The 15,631-nt window shown below is 37.0% G+C and overlaps 1 pseudogene; it reads right to left on the bottom strand.

Moving 5' to 3' along the window:
- Positions 1-153: 153 nt before the first annotated feature.
- LOC130437018 (protein NLRC3-like) lies at positions 154-15,400 on the bottom strand (annotated as a pseudogene).
- Between the last annotated feature and the right edge of the window lie 231 nt (positions 15,401-15,631).

Here is a 15,631-nt window from a genome sequence, read left to right as displayed (position 1 = left end):
TGTATAATTGGAAAGCTCTAAGAGTTTACTTTTCATTAATGAACACATTTTTTAGCAAATACTTGTGTAGTGGCAGTAATTTAATCATTTGTAAAAGAGTATGCAGCAAACCAATGGAGCATACAAGACACCTATTGACCATTTGTGGTTCAGCAGTATTTTTTTATTATTATAAGCTTGAAATTTGAAACACAAATTAAAAACTCAGACTCATAATTTTCACATAATTATACACATTTTCATGTTTGTACAAATGAAATGAAAGAAAACCCCATGAAAGAACTGAAAATGTATACAAATAATCGCATCTTCTGTTTTTTATATGAATTGATCGACAAACTTCCCAACATCACAACAAACATCAAATAAAGAATATACATTTTAACTGACAATCATATATTGATCAAATTAACATAACATTAAACACGCAATATAAAATTCAGTTTCCCAAAAGTAAACAAACACACCATACTTTACACGCTAAAGTAATAAACATACAGTAACCTCCTACAGAAAGGTGGAAGAAAACATTCCATTTGTTAACACACTTCTTTAACTTCACCTGTCTTATTTGACCAAAAAAGAAGTGAAAGCTCATTATCACATTATCGTGTTCAGCTGTATGTATATCTAGATCTCCAGGTAAAAACTGTTCCGTCTTAAATAGTTCCTCTTAACGATAATCCCACATTAACTACAATTTATTCAGTGTTCTCTTTAGTATAGCTAGTTTTGTTTAATCTGTATTTATTGTGAAAGCAATTTTTTTATGTTTTTTCGAATAGCTGTTGAGGTACACAAGACCGCCTGTCGAACAAGCCTAGTGAGCAGTGTTGGGTGTAACTAGTTACTAAGCAATTAGCTACTGTAATTTAATTACTTTCCCCTTAAAAATGTAAAGCAAGGGATTACTCTTTTTAATTGAATTACAGTTACTTCTGATGTAATTGAACTAAATACTGTGTAATATATTCAATAGTGGAAATGACATCAAAATTATAAGTCTTACTTTAACTTTAATGCAGTGGGTCTCATATTTGCATACTTTGGTCAGTTAATAAGAATAATTTATGTAGTTATTTAGTATTTATTTGTATAAATTAAGAGTCGTTTCAAGTCTATCCTTGAATCACTTCTAATCAAGGTTGATGTAGGATAAGGAAAGTAATTAGTACTAAGTAATTAAATTATTCTTGTAGAGAGTAATTTGTACAGTAATATAATTACACTATTGAATATGTAATTATTAACTAGTGATAAATAACTTTTTCCTAGTAACTTACCAAACATTGCTAGTGAGTTTACCTCATTAGGCATCAGAAGCATTGATGCAAGGTAAACACACATGGGAGAGGAAAAATTATCACAGACTAATTCAAGAAGAGAGACCACAGAAGATAGTGAGAAAAAGTTTAGTTGGGAAAAAATTGCTAAACTCATTTTAACTGCAAACACACTTATAAAGGATACAATCAGACTTGCACAGATGGGGAAAACATCTGAATTAGTTTGATGTTTGTCACCATTATTGAGATTTGATAAATTGATAAAATGTTAATAGTCATAAAATCATGAATCTAGATATCAATTAATATCATCTCTTAACTTTATTATTGCACATATCATGTCAATACAAACAGCCGTTTCTTTACCAATGCAGAAGTGTTCTTATCGAAACATCACACATGCATTAAAAGAGGGGATTTGACACAATAGAATTCGAGATTGAAGAGCTTAAGTAAAGCAAACAGTGATCACAATAATGGTGGTTGATTGATTTCTTTAATTTTTTAAGATTTATTGCAGGTATGAAGCTGATATTGATTGTAAATTTTTCGTTTAAAAATAATAAAATGTTATGCCTGGGACACGGCAGTTAAAATGCCAGCCGGTAGGTCATACAATTAGCAAAAGGACAAATAAATATCATAACTGGTTGTTATTTGTTGGCAGGCAACAGTTATGACAATGTCCTATAGTAAAGGACCCCTATATGAACGTCCTGAATGTTCTATGAAGGTCAACCAAATAACGTCCCCACACTCTTTAAAGGTGTCATGGACTAGCATTTTTATTGTTTAATACTTTTGTATGAGGTCTACTTCTGACGTTCATGTGGTTTTAACATTCAAAAACATCAAAATCAACAAGTAATAGACTATTTTCAACCCGGGTTTTGAGGCCGTCTCGACAAACGCTCGGTTTCAATTGACTTGAAAGTAAATGGCCACTGCTATGATTGGATATCAGTTCGCGTAGTAAACTTGTTTTGAGTCTTCTGTGAATTTGGTTAAACACATAACGTTAGGTTACACATTCTCAGGACATATCCAGCGATCTCTAACAAAGCAGTAGTGACGCAAAGTACAAATATGTTTTACTCACATAAGATTTCTGCGCCATTCCTATCAGATCCAATTTTGACGGCACAGCACTGCTTTTTCATTTTTGTTTTTCCACGAATCCAGAGTCAACCTCTGCATTGTTCACAAAGGAATCCACATTGAAATGAAGCGAACAAACGCTCAATGTTTTACCAAAGTAAGCTGGAAGGTCTTCAGGAATGTGTGGATGAAGGTTATTTTTAATGTCGGAATCTGAAGGAAGGTTATGCAGCAACTTGTCATGGTTCTGCCTCACCATGTCAGGTATTTCTTGGTCTTGAGGTGGAATCAGACAGGGTCCCTTGTTTTATGTTGGAGAGAGACTATTTTGGCACCTATTGGTTGCCATACTCTCTCTCCGGTCTTGTCATTGTTCCTGCCCTCCTGTTTCCTAGTTAGTGTTAATTAGTTTATTCCCTGCACCTGTCCCCTCTTGATTTGGTTCCCTTTATATTGACCTTGTGTCTCTTGTCTTGTCTTGTGTTGGTTCATTGTTTGTGTCATCTGTGGTGAGTCCTGTCTTGTTTAGTTTAGTTAAGTTTAGTTAAGTTTAGTTAAGTTTAGTTAAGTTTAGTTAAGTTAAGTTTAAAAATTCAAGTGTTAGTCTAGTTAAGTCCTTGTTCCTGTCTCCATGTTTTGTTCTGTTACCCCCTCGTGGGTGTTTGTTTTGTATTTATTATTTATTAAAGTCTTATTAACCCCTTACCCACTGTCTTGCGTTTGGGTCCTCCGTCCCTCTCCACCCACGTTCATGACACAACTGTGTTCTTCCTCAAGGCACTGCACAATATTTTGCGATCTTTAATGATTTTGCTTGCACGCTCTATCTGGTTGTTATAATAACTTGTGTTACTTCAGAACTGTCAAGCGCGAACAAGTGGGGGGGACTAGAGAGGTAGTTGACATTCTTCTGTGGAGGCGGTGTTCAACCTATAGATAGTTGCTTCCCAGGACCTGGTGTTCGCTGAGCCTGTTGTCAATAAAACTTGTAATTTCACTAACAAGGCCGTTTTCAGTTCAAATACGATAAATACGAGGACCTCTTTTATAACTTAAACTCGGGTTAAATTGTATATCTTTATTCATGACACCTTTAAAAAATGCCACGAGAATATCAGAATGTTCTGGGAATCTATTTGACACCAGTAGAGGTGTTCTGAGAACGTTCTTGAAACAAAACATTTCTTAGGGGGTTGTTAAGAAACCGGCACATCTGATGAACTGATGACCGTAGAACTGATGAAATACGGTTAACGGATGATTAAAAAAATACGCCTAAGGTTATACACGGCAACCTCCACCTTCAACTGCAGGTGTAATTTAAGTTTAACCGTTATCTTCTGAATTCTACACAAATGTTGAGGGCTGTGTTTCATTTGTTTACATGCACATATGTTACCCTGGACGACAAAACCAGTCTTATGGGTCAATTTTTTGAAATTACGATTTTTACATCATCCGAAAGTTAAATAAACAAGCTTTCTATTGATGCATGGGTTGTAAGAATAGGACAATATCTGGCATATATACAATATATTTACAAAATATCTTCATAGACCATGATCCTTACTTAATATCCTAATGAATTTTGGCATCAAAGGAAAATCCATAATTTTGAACCCTGCAATGTATTTTTTGGTTTTACTAAAAATGTTCCTCTGCTACTTAAGACTGGTTTGTTATCCAGGGTCACAAATATTCACAACATCATCATTATGACAATAATTGTTTCATCACCTTAACGCGCATTTGAACCAAGGCAAATGCAAGATAAAATCACGTTCAATTTATTTGACGATTCTGAGATTATCTTCGCATGTCCATTTCCATTTAGGAATTTTTATGTGTAAACTTGCTGGATCTGCCACGCCCCCTTATTCCGCCACCTTAGAATTTACAGATGAAGCACTGCCCAACCTAATACAGTCCAATTCAGTCATATTACAAAAACAGTGTGTGTGTGTGTGTTTATTTGGACAGAGACACGGAAGAGTTGAGTAAATTAATCATAAATCCAACGTATAGAGGTTCAGTAAATGTTGTGTTGAATGTGTGTATGTGTGTAAGTGTTTGTGTGTCAGAGACGCTGTAGAAGGACAAAATGCCTGCCGAAAAATCCACATACACTCCTACCTTATTTGAGAGAGGTGAGGGAGCAGGTATGTTCTTAATTTTATTGTTGTGCCAAACGTTAAATCCATTGGTATTGCAGAAAATACTCCAGGATTTGTCATCAAGTCCAAACATACTGTTACTCCCTTCTTTCCTGCTGGTTTCTTTATAGCTCACGGCTATACGGGCCCACACTTTCCATTCAGCCTCCCAGTAACAGCGTCCAGTCAGACTCTCTGTACTCAGAACCTTCGGGACACCTTCAAATCTGTCTGGATGATCAGGATACGGCTGAGGATCTTTCACAAATGTGACCTTTTTGTTCTCTTCAGACAGCATGAGATGAACGTTGGCTGTGTTTGGATCCAGTGAGAGATCACAGAAATCTGAATGAAAAACGACAGCATTAAAACATCTACAAGACATTAGAACATGTAAACGGTCTAAATGTGTGAGAGAAAAACTTACATTTCTGTAGTCCCGGTTTAACCCTGCAAAGTCCTCCATAGTCTAAACTAAAAACAGACAAACAGTCACACATTAAGAAAACGTATTGGCTGATCAATGCTGATTTTCCAACACAAGATACATGGTGAAATTAATGTTCTTAGCATAGTTTCACTGCAAACATTTTGGGTGAGGTTTCCTGGACAGGGATTAAATTAATCCAGGACTAGGCTTTATTTAAATTAGGACATTTAAGTAACATTTCAATCATGCCTTAAAAAATACAGTATTTATTTGGATTTTGAGACCAAACAAAGGCACTGATCAATTTTAAGATATGCCCCCAAGTAGCAAATTTCCTTTGGCTCACTTGTGGTCACAACACTTCTGGTTCAGTACTGACTGGGTCCCTGGCCCAGATCATTTATATTAACAATCCCATAACCTCTGCGGTTCCTCCACAACATCACAGGTCCCCTCACCACAAATCCCTTTCCCAACCATACCAACACACAACCCCCTTGCCAAAAATCTCACTTAAAGCAGAACGCAATAGTTGGCAGCCCTGATGTGAATATTTAGACACCACAATGTATAAAAACAAGTACACCACCACAGGTCGGTAGTGTCAGTATTAGTGTTGTGTTTCATACTTGAGTTTGTTGAGTGTGTAGTTTGGATCATTTTGATAAGCGAGCAGCTGAAGTGTTGAGTGTTGTGGGTGATTGTAGCTCAGGTCGAGTTCTCTCAGATGTGACGGGTTTGAACTCAGAGCTGAAGCCAAATAACAACATCCTTCATCTGTCACCATACAACCTGACAACCTACATAAAAGAGACATTAACTCTAGCATCATGAGGGTTAAGAACTAAAATAAATTAACATAATAGCTCATGTTACCATAAAATCTGATAACATCTTTTACCCACTTAGGTCAATTTGACCCAAGCAATTTAAACCTCCAGAATGTGATTTGTTTTCTAAAATGTTTGTATCAGGTAATTTATATATATTTTTATGAGTCCCTGAATAGACCTTTAAATAAACCCAGAATCCCTTGTTCATCCAAATAACCCATTGCACTACTATGGACAAATTTGCTGATCACCATGAAATCTCATTGATTGGACTAAAATTGGATTAATAAAGTATATATAATATTGACCTTCCAGTGTCAGCATTCCAAAGGCTTGCTGTTGATTCTCCTTTTGACTTGTACACTCCTGCCAAAATGAGGTACCCAATTTACGTTTGCAAGTCAGTCACATCAAAGTCTTTTCAGTTGTCCCCATACATCCTCCTTCCCTCTAAGTTTATCATGACTCGTCACACATATATATTTCCCACAGTTCTACATTTTACATCTGGGCCAAATAATACACCAATACCCAGCTTATAAAACTTTGTTATAAGAACATTCATTTTTTTCAGTTTTTGAATATGTTTTCTTTTATGTTTTAAGAACATTCCCAGCTAACAAAAGTCACCATCATAATGATCATTGTTTCCTTGAGTTGGGTTCTATACCCCTGACTTTCACTGATTAGATCTGATGTAAGAATCCTAAAACCCCCATGTCATGTGAACTATCGGTGGTTCTCGCAATACAATGTTATGTTCGATTTTTGAATATTATAATGAAAATATCAAATTATTGGGAATATTATGAAATTAAAGCATGTTATAGTGACCTCAATATCACCAAAAACAAATGTGTGTGAAATTTTGAGATGTCTGAAGTTTTATTCTGCTAAATAAGCCATGTGTCAAATTGACCCCAAAGAACACTGATGATACACACTGTGTATAGGACATTGAAAAAAATCGCATCATGTTAATCTTGGGTTTACTGAGTTGCCCCCATTAAATAAGGAAAAATCATTAATTCTGACAATTTTTTTAAGGCAATCATGTATTTACAGACGTTAAACATTGAATGCTGAAAGTCAATCACACCTCAGTATCTGTAGATGACAGTTTGTGTTCTTGAGAGCATCAGAGATCAGCTTCACTCCTGAATCCTGAAGATCATTGTTACTCACATCAAGATCTCTCAGAGGAGAATCTGAAGATTGAAGAGCTGAAGAGATGATTTTAAACGACTCAACTGTGAGATTACAGTCAGCAACTCTGTAAAAGAGAATAAAACAATTCCCATGACTCTCTTGAAAATGAAATTCAGAATTTAAGCGACGACAAGCTGTTTTGGTGCAGGATTCCCCCATGTAGTTGATAAGCGCAATTGTCTGTTATAAATGTCGTAAATATTTCGGCTGTATAAGTTTCCATGTGTGCAGCGCAATTCAAGTGAATTTGTTGAATTCTCAGAAACCGCTGTTACATCATGTCACTATTTTAACTGTGCATGTATTAAAGCACTCTTTTGGCTCCTGCTGGTTATACTTCTGAGCTATACTAATAGTTCAAACTAGATTCTGAGGTAGCAGTTTGTTGTTAGCCATTAGCGCATGCGTGCTAGCTACATAGCAGCTAACTTGCTGACGTTAGCTTCATAACACATTTGCAGTCACCAAAAACACAACACATGGACGTGAATGTGTTTAGTATCCAACACAAATAATTTTCTGTAGTTATATTTTCGGATACAAACTCACAACCAGGGGTGCTTTGTGTAATGTTTGCAAATCACTAATTGCACTCAACTCGCTATGGGAATAGTGCCTAGCATTAGTAACATTAGTCTACGTGTATAAACTAGAGAATCAGCACCTTTTGACCATAAAACTTTTATTGTGGTTTGGAAGTCATCATTTACAAGCATAACACTAAATTCGTGACGAGGCACTATCATGCTACACAAGTTATTGAGACCCGGAAACATTACATTATCTCCAGTCTACCTTACGGTTATAAATTGTGAACCAGTCACGTTAGTGCGCCAATAAACAACCTGAGCACAGCCAAATTACCAATAAGCTCAAAAGTATCGGACAGTAAGAGAAATTGTACATATAAGACTTTTAAATCCAGTAGCAGGAAGGCTAACGTAAGTCTCCATCAGTTTTGCAACCCATTGTCTCTTACAGCTCCCATCGCCAAGTGTAAGTCCGTCAGATATTGATTCCTGTCCCATCACTCTCCCTCTTATCCTCTTTATTTTATTTGCTGGCTCTGCCATGGTGATGGTTTGGAGACTTGCATTGAACTAGATTGTTTCGTCTTATTGCTAGCTATTGGCTAACTTCTCCCAAGCAACGAGTAAAACGTGACATATGCCGTAAAGCCGGGGATAGGCAGGGCTTGTACCGGCCCGAACACCAAAGTGACAAGTACAATTTCAGCTGATAGGAGGCTACTTAGGAAGCAACTGCAACACAATTCGTCCAGTTAAAAGTTGTGCTACCACTAAAATAATTTTAGAGACATTCATTTAAGGTCAATAAGTTGCTTGTTATCGCTTTAAGTTATTTAGTTATTTGTTATACTCACAGAACTCTTGTGCAGTTGTTGACAGCTGGTATGAGTCTTCTTCTGCCCTCCTGTGTTGTGTTGTATTTCTTCAGATCAAACTCATCCATCACCTCCTCTGACATCTGAAGCATGTAGGCTATTGCTGAACAGTGAGCAGCAGAGAGTTTCTTCTCTGAGTGTTTGTCTGATCTCACAAACTCCTCAATCTCTCTGTTCAGCGTCTGATCATTCACTTCAGACAGACACAAGAACAGATTGATGGATCTTTCAGCTGACAGACCATCATTACCCTTGATTTGATCTTTAATGTACTGTGTGGTTTTCTTGATGGTTTGTGATGTGTCCACTGTGTGTGTCAGTAGATCCTGTAAGAGTCTCTGATTGGACTCCAGTGAGATGCCCAACAGAAATCTCAAGAAAAGATCCAGATGACCAGTTTCACTCTCAAGAGCTTTATCTGCTGCACCTTTAAGCAGATTATACAATGGTTGAAAATCTTCAAGTGCTGAGAGATGACTGCATGTACAGCAGTGTAACCAGTAGAACGCAGCGAGGAACTCCTGAAGACTGAGATGTATGAAGCTGTAGATCTTCCTCTGATGAATGACAGATTCCTCCTTAAAGATCTCAGTACATATGCCAGAATACAGCGAGGCGTCAGTGATGTCTATCCCACACTCTCTCAGATCCTCCTCATAGAACATCACATTGCCCTTCATCAGCTGTTTGAAAGCCACTTCAGCCAGTTTCACAATCACTTCTCTGTTGATCTCTGGATCTCTCTCTGGATCATACTTCTCATTCTTCATCTTCATCTGAATCAGCAGGAAGTGGATGTACATTTCACTCAGAGTTTTGGGGATTTCTTCACTGTGATCTTGTGTCAGGATCTTCTGAAGCACAGTGGATGAGATCCAACAGAAGACTGGTATGTGACACATGATGTGGAGGCTTCTCGCTCTTCTAATGTGTGACATGATTCTGCTGGCTTGATGCTCGTCGCTGATTCTCTTCCTGAAATATTCCTCCTTCTGAGCATCGCTGAATCCCTGGATTTCTGTCACACGCGTGATGTATTTGGAGGGGATCTGATTGGCTGCTGCTGGTCTGGAGGTGATCCAGATGAGAGCAGAGGGAAGCAGATCTCCTCTCATGAGGTTTGACATCAACACAGCCACTGATGAAGTGTCCGTCACATCAGAAACTTTCTCACTGTCTGAAAACATCAGAGTCATTCTGCTTTCATCCAGACCATCAAAGATGAACACAACTTTACACTCCTCATAAATCTTTGAGTCCACATCTTGAAGTTCAGGATGAAAGTCCAGCAGGAGTTTGTGAAGACTGTAGCGATGCTCTCCAATCAAGTTCAGCTCTCGAAACGGAAGCAGGAACATGAAATCTACGTCCTGATTGGCTGTTCCCTCGGCCCAATCCAGAATGAACTTGTGCACAGAGACTGTTTATCCAATTCCAGCGATGCCTTTAGTAAGAACACTCTTGATGTTGTCTCTTTGATGTGATTGAGGTTTAAAGATGTCATTGCAGTAGATTGGAGTGTCTTGTAAGTCTTGTGTTCTTCTGGGCTTTTTCTCCATGTGTAAAACCTCATGTTCTTCATTCACTCCTTCACTCTCTCCCTCTATGATGTACAGCTGTGTGTAAATTCTCTTCAGGAGCGTTTGATTCTCCTGTGCTTTGATTCCTTCAAATAAATTCTCATACTTGTTCTTCATGATGCTTTTGTGTTCGTCTTTGACTCTTTGCAGAACATCATCCACTGATTCATCAAGACAATCCTGATGCACATCTTCAGTCTCCCCCCGCGGCTCTGATTTTTTCCAGCTGTGAGTGGAACAAGAGGAAGTGGATCCTTCCATAACTTTGAGTTATTGTAGAAGTTTTTTCTACCCTGAGGAATCTTCTGATGTTCTTATTTCAGTAGCAGATGATACAGTATCTGTAGAAACAGCTGATATACACCGGATTTGGCAAAACCTGCTTAAAAACTACACAACTGGACTGAATCCGGATCAGAACATCTTTCTGCATGCTGAACAAACACGCAAAATTCATTTACATTATTATAATAATCAAATACATGTAATGTGTATGTACAGTATGTTTTTTACTCACTTGAGCACATACAGATGCTCTAATTGTAATTAAAGTAAAAAATAGTTTAATCAAGATACATATACACATGCACTTATTTTTATATGAAACGATTGTAGAAATTAAACCATCAACAATCTGATCAACTCTATGTGAAGAAGATGTGTTGCACTGCGTGCAGCAAATGGTGGTCGCACAAGATACTGACTGGCTATCGGACCGCCCTGACCCCCTCCAAACAGTAAAACTGCACATTTGAGAGTGGCCTTTTATTGTGGCCAGCCTAAGACACACTTGTGCAATAATGATGCCGTCTAATCAGCATCTTGATATGCCACATCTGTGAGGTGGATGGATTATCTCGGCAAAGGGGAAGTGCTAACTAACAAAGATTTAGACAGATATGTTAACCAAATATGAGAGAAATAAGCTTTTTTTGTAGATATAAAAAGTCTTAGATCTTTGAGTTCAAGTCATGAAAAATGGGGGCAAAAATAAAAGTCATGCGCTTATAATTTTTGATAGTGTAGTAAGTCAAACGTGTATTGTGTGATAAAACTTATTGAATCAAACTCAAATAACGGTTGGCTAACTAAAGATTAGGATAGTCACTTAGGCATCGGATTTGATTTTTTTCTGTGGCTCATACTCAAATGTTGATCGATCACTATGCATGTGCGTTTAATATTACTCCGTCAGCGGATCTTTACATACATGTTAGGGGTGAAGCATATATATGTTTTAAGCATGTTTTTCATTCACCATACAGAAAACTAAAAACATGTACGATTTAATAGTTTTTAAAAAACGTATTATTACATTTTTTTATAATAAAAAATATTATTAAATTTAAAATAAATATACCTCTTAAATCGTTTAACTAATAGTATTACAGCTTTCCCAGGGGATTGCAAATACCTATGTAAAATGTAAAGGATAAAGCAATGTAAGTCGCTTTGGATAAGAGCGTCAGCCAAATTCCTAAAATGTAAATGTAATGTAAATGAACCGGTCAATTTTTTTACGATCGGTTAACGGTTAAACGGTCAATGTGAGCATCCCTATAGGCGGCGCCACATTAAATGCGCGAACAGCATGTTCAAATATAATGTTACTCTTCTTCCACTGTCATCATTCTTCGCCAAACCAATAAGCTGTAAAAGCATCCTTCTTCCAAATGTGTTGTCCCGCCCCATCATCCAGCCCGCAGTGTGGGGCTTCTCCTCCCACTGGCTTCTGGATGCATTGTTTTAAATAAGCACCATATGGGGCTGTTCTCGATACTATCGAAGCCTTGAATCTTTTCCTTAACAGTCAGTGCTCCATTAAGCTTCATTTTCCCATCACTACTAACAGGTAAGTCATAAATGGCTTGAAGAGGCCAACTGTTAGGTTGTAGTTCCCCTTACGAATAAATATAGCCTATTGTATGCAAGGCCATGAAGAGAAGTGAGCCGATCATTCTTTGTCTGTATGGTTATGAACGGACTCTAGACACACCTTGTGGATTCCTTGTCACAACTTATTTGGTCATAAGAAGGAACCTAAAGATATATATCTCTTACAGCTATTTCTTGTATGCTTTTCTGTAACCAATATAAAGGGCCACCTGTGAGGAAATAAACGAGTGAGAGAGCTTAACGCAAATACAATTTGTGTTGGACTCTTACTTCCAGAGCTCTGCTGAGAAGGTTCTCTCACAGTATCTAACCCTTTTATAACACAGAAATAAAGCTTAAGTTAAAAGGAAGTTAGGTTTAACACACATGTTCAAAACGATCTAACGACACAGCTTTATGTTAAAAAACGCAATTAATTTCCTCATAGAGTAACTTCAAGATTAACTGATTATAATGATTATTACAGGTCGCGCTTATTTCACAAGTGTGATGATAAATACAAACATCATTGACCTTCATCGTTTCAGTGATAAGGTAAAATAAGTTATTTACTTACTGCGAAAAACACGTATGAATGGTACATTCTACTAAGTTTCGGGTTCACTTCCTTCAGAGTGGCACAACCATACATATCAACTAGATGCCGCATTAGCATCTCTTTCAATGGAACGCTGCGAGCAGGTCTGTGTTGCCAAGTCTCCGGTTTTCCAGTGAAATTTGATTACTTTGTAATTGTTGCTCCGGTTTGTTTTATTCACAGGTTAGGAGTTGAATGATTTGTTATAAAGCTGTCAATCTTAAAATGATTTTATTCATAAATGCTAAGTTATGTTATTTGGACTAGGGACGTTAGACTCATGATGAAGGATTTTGTTTCACAGATCTGGCAACCCTGCCTAGCCGGTCCCTTAACGCTCAAGATCAAGCTGACTGTGAATGACTATGAAAACATATTGGTTGTTGTGTAAACTCAAAGATTATATTTCATACACTAACACATGACAACAAGGAAACCGTACCCGATTTTTCGGGGATTGAAACGCACAGCAATGACATCGCAGTGTTGTGGCAAACTGTGCGTGACGTCAGTGGACCGTCCCAAGATGGCGGACTCGTCTAGCTGCCTGGAGAGCTTGAATGCGCCATCTGGTTTTGACAGAGATACTCTTACGGCTCTGTCCCAAATGACGCTCTTCCTGCGGACTTGCGGTCTCGAGTATCGAAACCCAACAGTATCACAATTGCGCGTTCTCGCCAAGTCTTAAGATTTGTCTTTTTAGCGCCCAGAAGTTTGCTCGCGAGCGCAGACTCCACTGAAGTTGCCCACCCAGGAATCCTTGCGAACGCCCAATCACAGAACGTAGGGAGGAGTGTCATTGATGTCAGACATAAACGTAAACATGACGTATACATTTTAAACCAGTTATTCGAGAATAAAAACTTTTAATTCGGTGCATGTTCTTACATAAGGTAATATACCATGTTTTGCTTTAGATTTATATCTTGTTGTCTCCGAGCTGTGTAAAGCAGAACAACACAGCTTCAGTATTATAGAGAAATATTAAATAACAACATATATGCATATTAAGAATACATTATGCACTTGTATACAAATAATAAATATACAGAAGCAGTTGCATTAGTTGAATAGTTGACAGTTGCGGTTTATCCGATGAAAGGGACGCTGAGGTTGTGTCTCTCCACGTTGTATCACTGCACATGTTCCCAGTGAGAAGAGTTTTGATTTCAGAGAAGAGTGTGCAGGTAATACATCGTTGGCCGACAATATACTTGAATATATACTGTATCAGTGTACAGTCACGCTTGTGTAGATGTTATTACTCATTTCCTCACATCTTTCTCTCATTGCTTCCCGACACATAGACTGCATTTGGGAAATGTCTTTATGATTTCTGCATTTACATCTGCAAGACATATTTTTCGATTGTTTGCTCATCTGCAATACTTCTCTGAGACGTCAGCTGTCATGTGTTCAAGATGTTTATCATTTGGAATGTGTGTACAACTGCCTTTTAAAGATATCTATCAGATGTTTTTACACAGCTTACATGCGTACCTATTTTGTTAATGATAACACTCACGTCATAAGAAGACACACATTCAGGCCATTAGAAAAACAAGTACACCCATTTCACCATGAAAACATTGTAAGAACTTGCTACTTTCTTTTAGGGATAGTCAACCAAATACTAAAATCCTGTTACCCAGTTAACATATTTAGCTTGATGTGATTATAGATAACAACATTTTTGTTTAATCAAACAGTTTTTTCATGCTTAAGTAAAATGGTTTAGGAATTCAAGTGTGTAATGTTTTTGTACTATTATTTAAATCAGAAGAATCTCTTTTGTGTTAAAACTGATGATCAAATCTGTGACTTAAATCTTACAAATCACATAAGCAATACCACCTTACAATTTATGTGTAACATTCTGTATTCCTCGAAGGGTTTATCTTGTTCAGTTGTTAAACCAGTTCAACCTGTTTGAGTTACACAATTTACAAAAATGATTTTCTTGTTTTAAAGGTTGCATATAATCCAGATTTTTGTGCCGCACACAGTGACCGGCACTTTTGAAAAGCAATTATTTCTAAAATATTTTGCCAAAGGTTACTTGTTAAGCTTTAAAATAGTCTTAAATTATTTTAATTTAAACATTTGTAGAGGCCAATAATCCTAATGTGTATTTGTGGTTTATTGTGTTTGTATTGCTGATTAAAAAGTAAAAAGACAGGTATTGTGTGTTTGTGAATAATTATACAGCGACGCAAAAGACATGTAAGATTTTAAATGGTTAAATGAAATATATATTCAGAGAAGGTTCTTGAATAGTTGTGGAAAGTTGATGACACATACAGGGCCGGCCCAAGACTTTACAGTGCATGACGCAATATTTTATATGGGGGTCCCCCTGTGCCCCCAATACAATCGACTATTGTCAATGTTAGATTATTGGCACACACACTTTAAACCTAACCTTTTTCTATTAGTTGTAGCTGTGTTTGGGATGGAGGAATGTCATAAAAACCACAACACAAAAACCTTGCACACAAGTTTTGGGGATTCACAAAACATTCAAAAAAAATTCGTTAATTTTAGGTGAACTGCCTTTCAATTTTGAGCAGAGGCCATACAAAGGTTGTAAAATTCATTGTTCAATGCATTTAACTATTTTCAAAGATTTTCTTTTAAAAATCTTTATTTTATTCTATTTTAACCACAATCTATACAGACTCTTTCAAACACAGCCACACAGACCTTGAGGATAATTTAATCTTTAAAACATTTTTTTGAGTGTATTAACTTGATAACCATTCAAATAACTTACAATATGCACACAATTATTCTTAACCTCACCCCAAATAAAATGCTTATTTAGCAGATAATTATAAATTACACGAATCTTGCAAATTAAATGTTTTTCATCTAAATCCTTATTTTTTTCATTTGCATCAGTGAATACTGTCATATGTTTGTTAAACACTAAACAGTTGTCAAATATTGAATTATTTTACTCACAGTCTGTTGTGTGTTGCACTGCACTCTTTCAACTTCAAAACTGAAGTGTCTTGCTGAACTACAGCTGAATACGTCACAGTAGCTCCGTCTTCTTTTATTTGATTGGTTACTGCTCAGCTCTGTAACTAGTAGCTCCCGCGTCCTTTCATTTGATTGGCCACCTCTCTTATGTTGATATTGTTATGTCAGAAATTTAAAAT

This window comes from Triplophysa dalaica, chromosome 2 (assembly GCF_015846415.1).
Source record: "Triplophysa dalaica isolate WHDGS20190420 chromosome 2, ASM1584641v1, whole genome shotgun sequence".
NCBI classification, from domain to species: Eukaryota; Metazoa; Chordata; class Actinopteri; order Cypriniformes; family Nemacheilidae; genus Triplophysa; species Triplophysa dalaica.
Note: the sequence above shows the minus strand (reverse complement) of the source record. Positions and strands in the feature narration are given on the sequence as shown.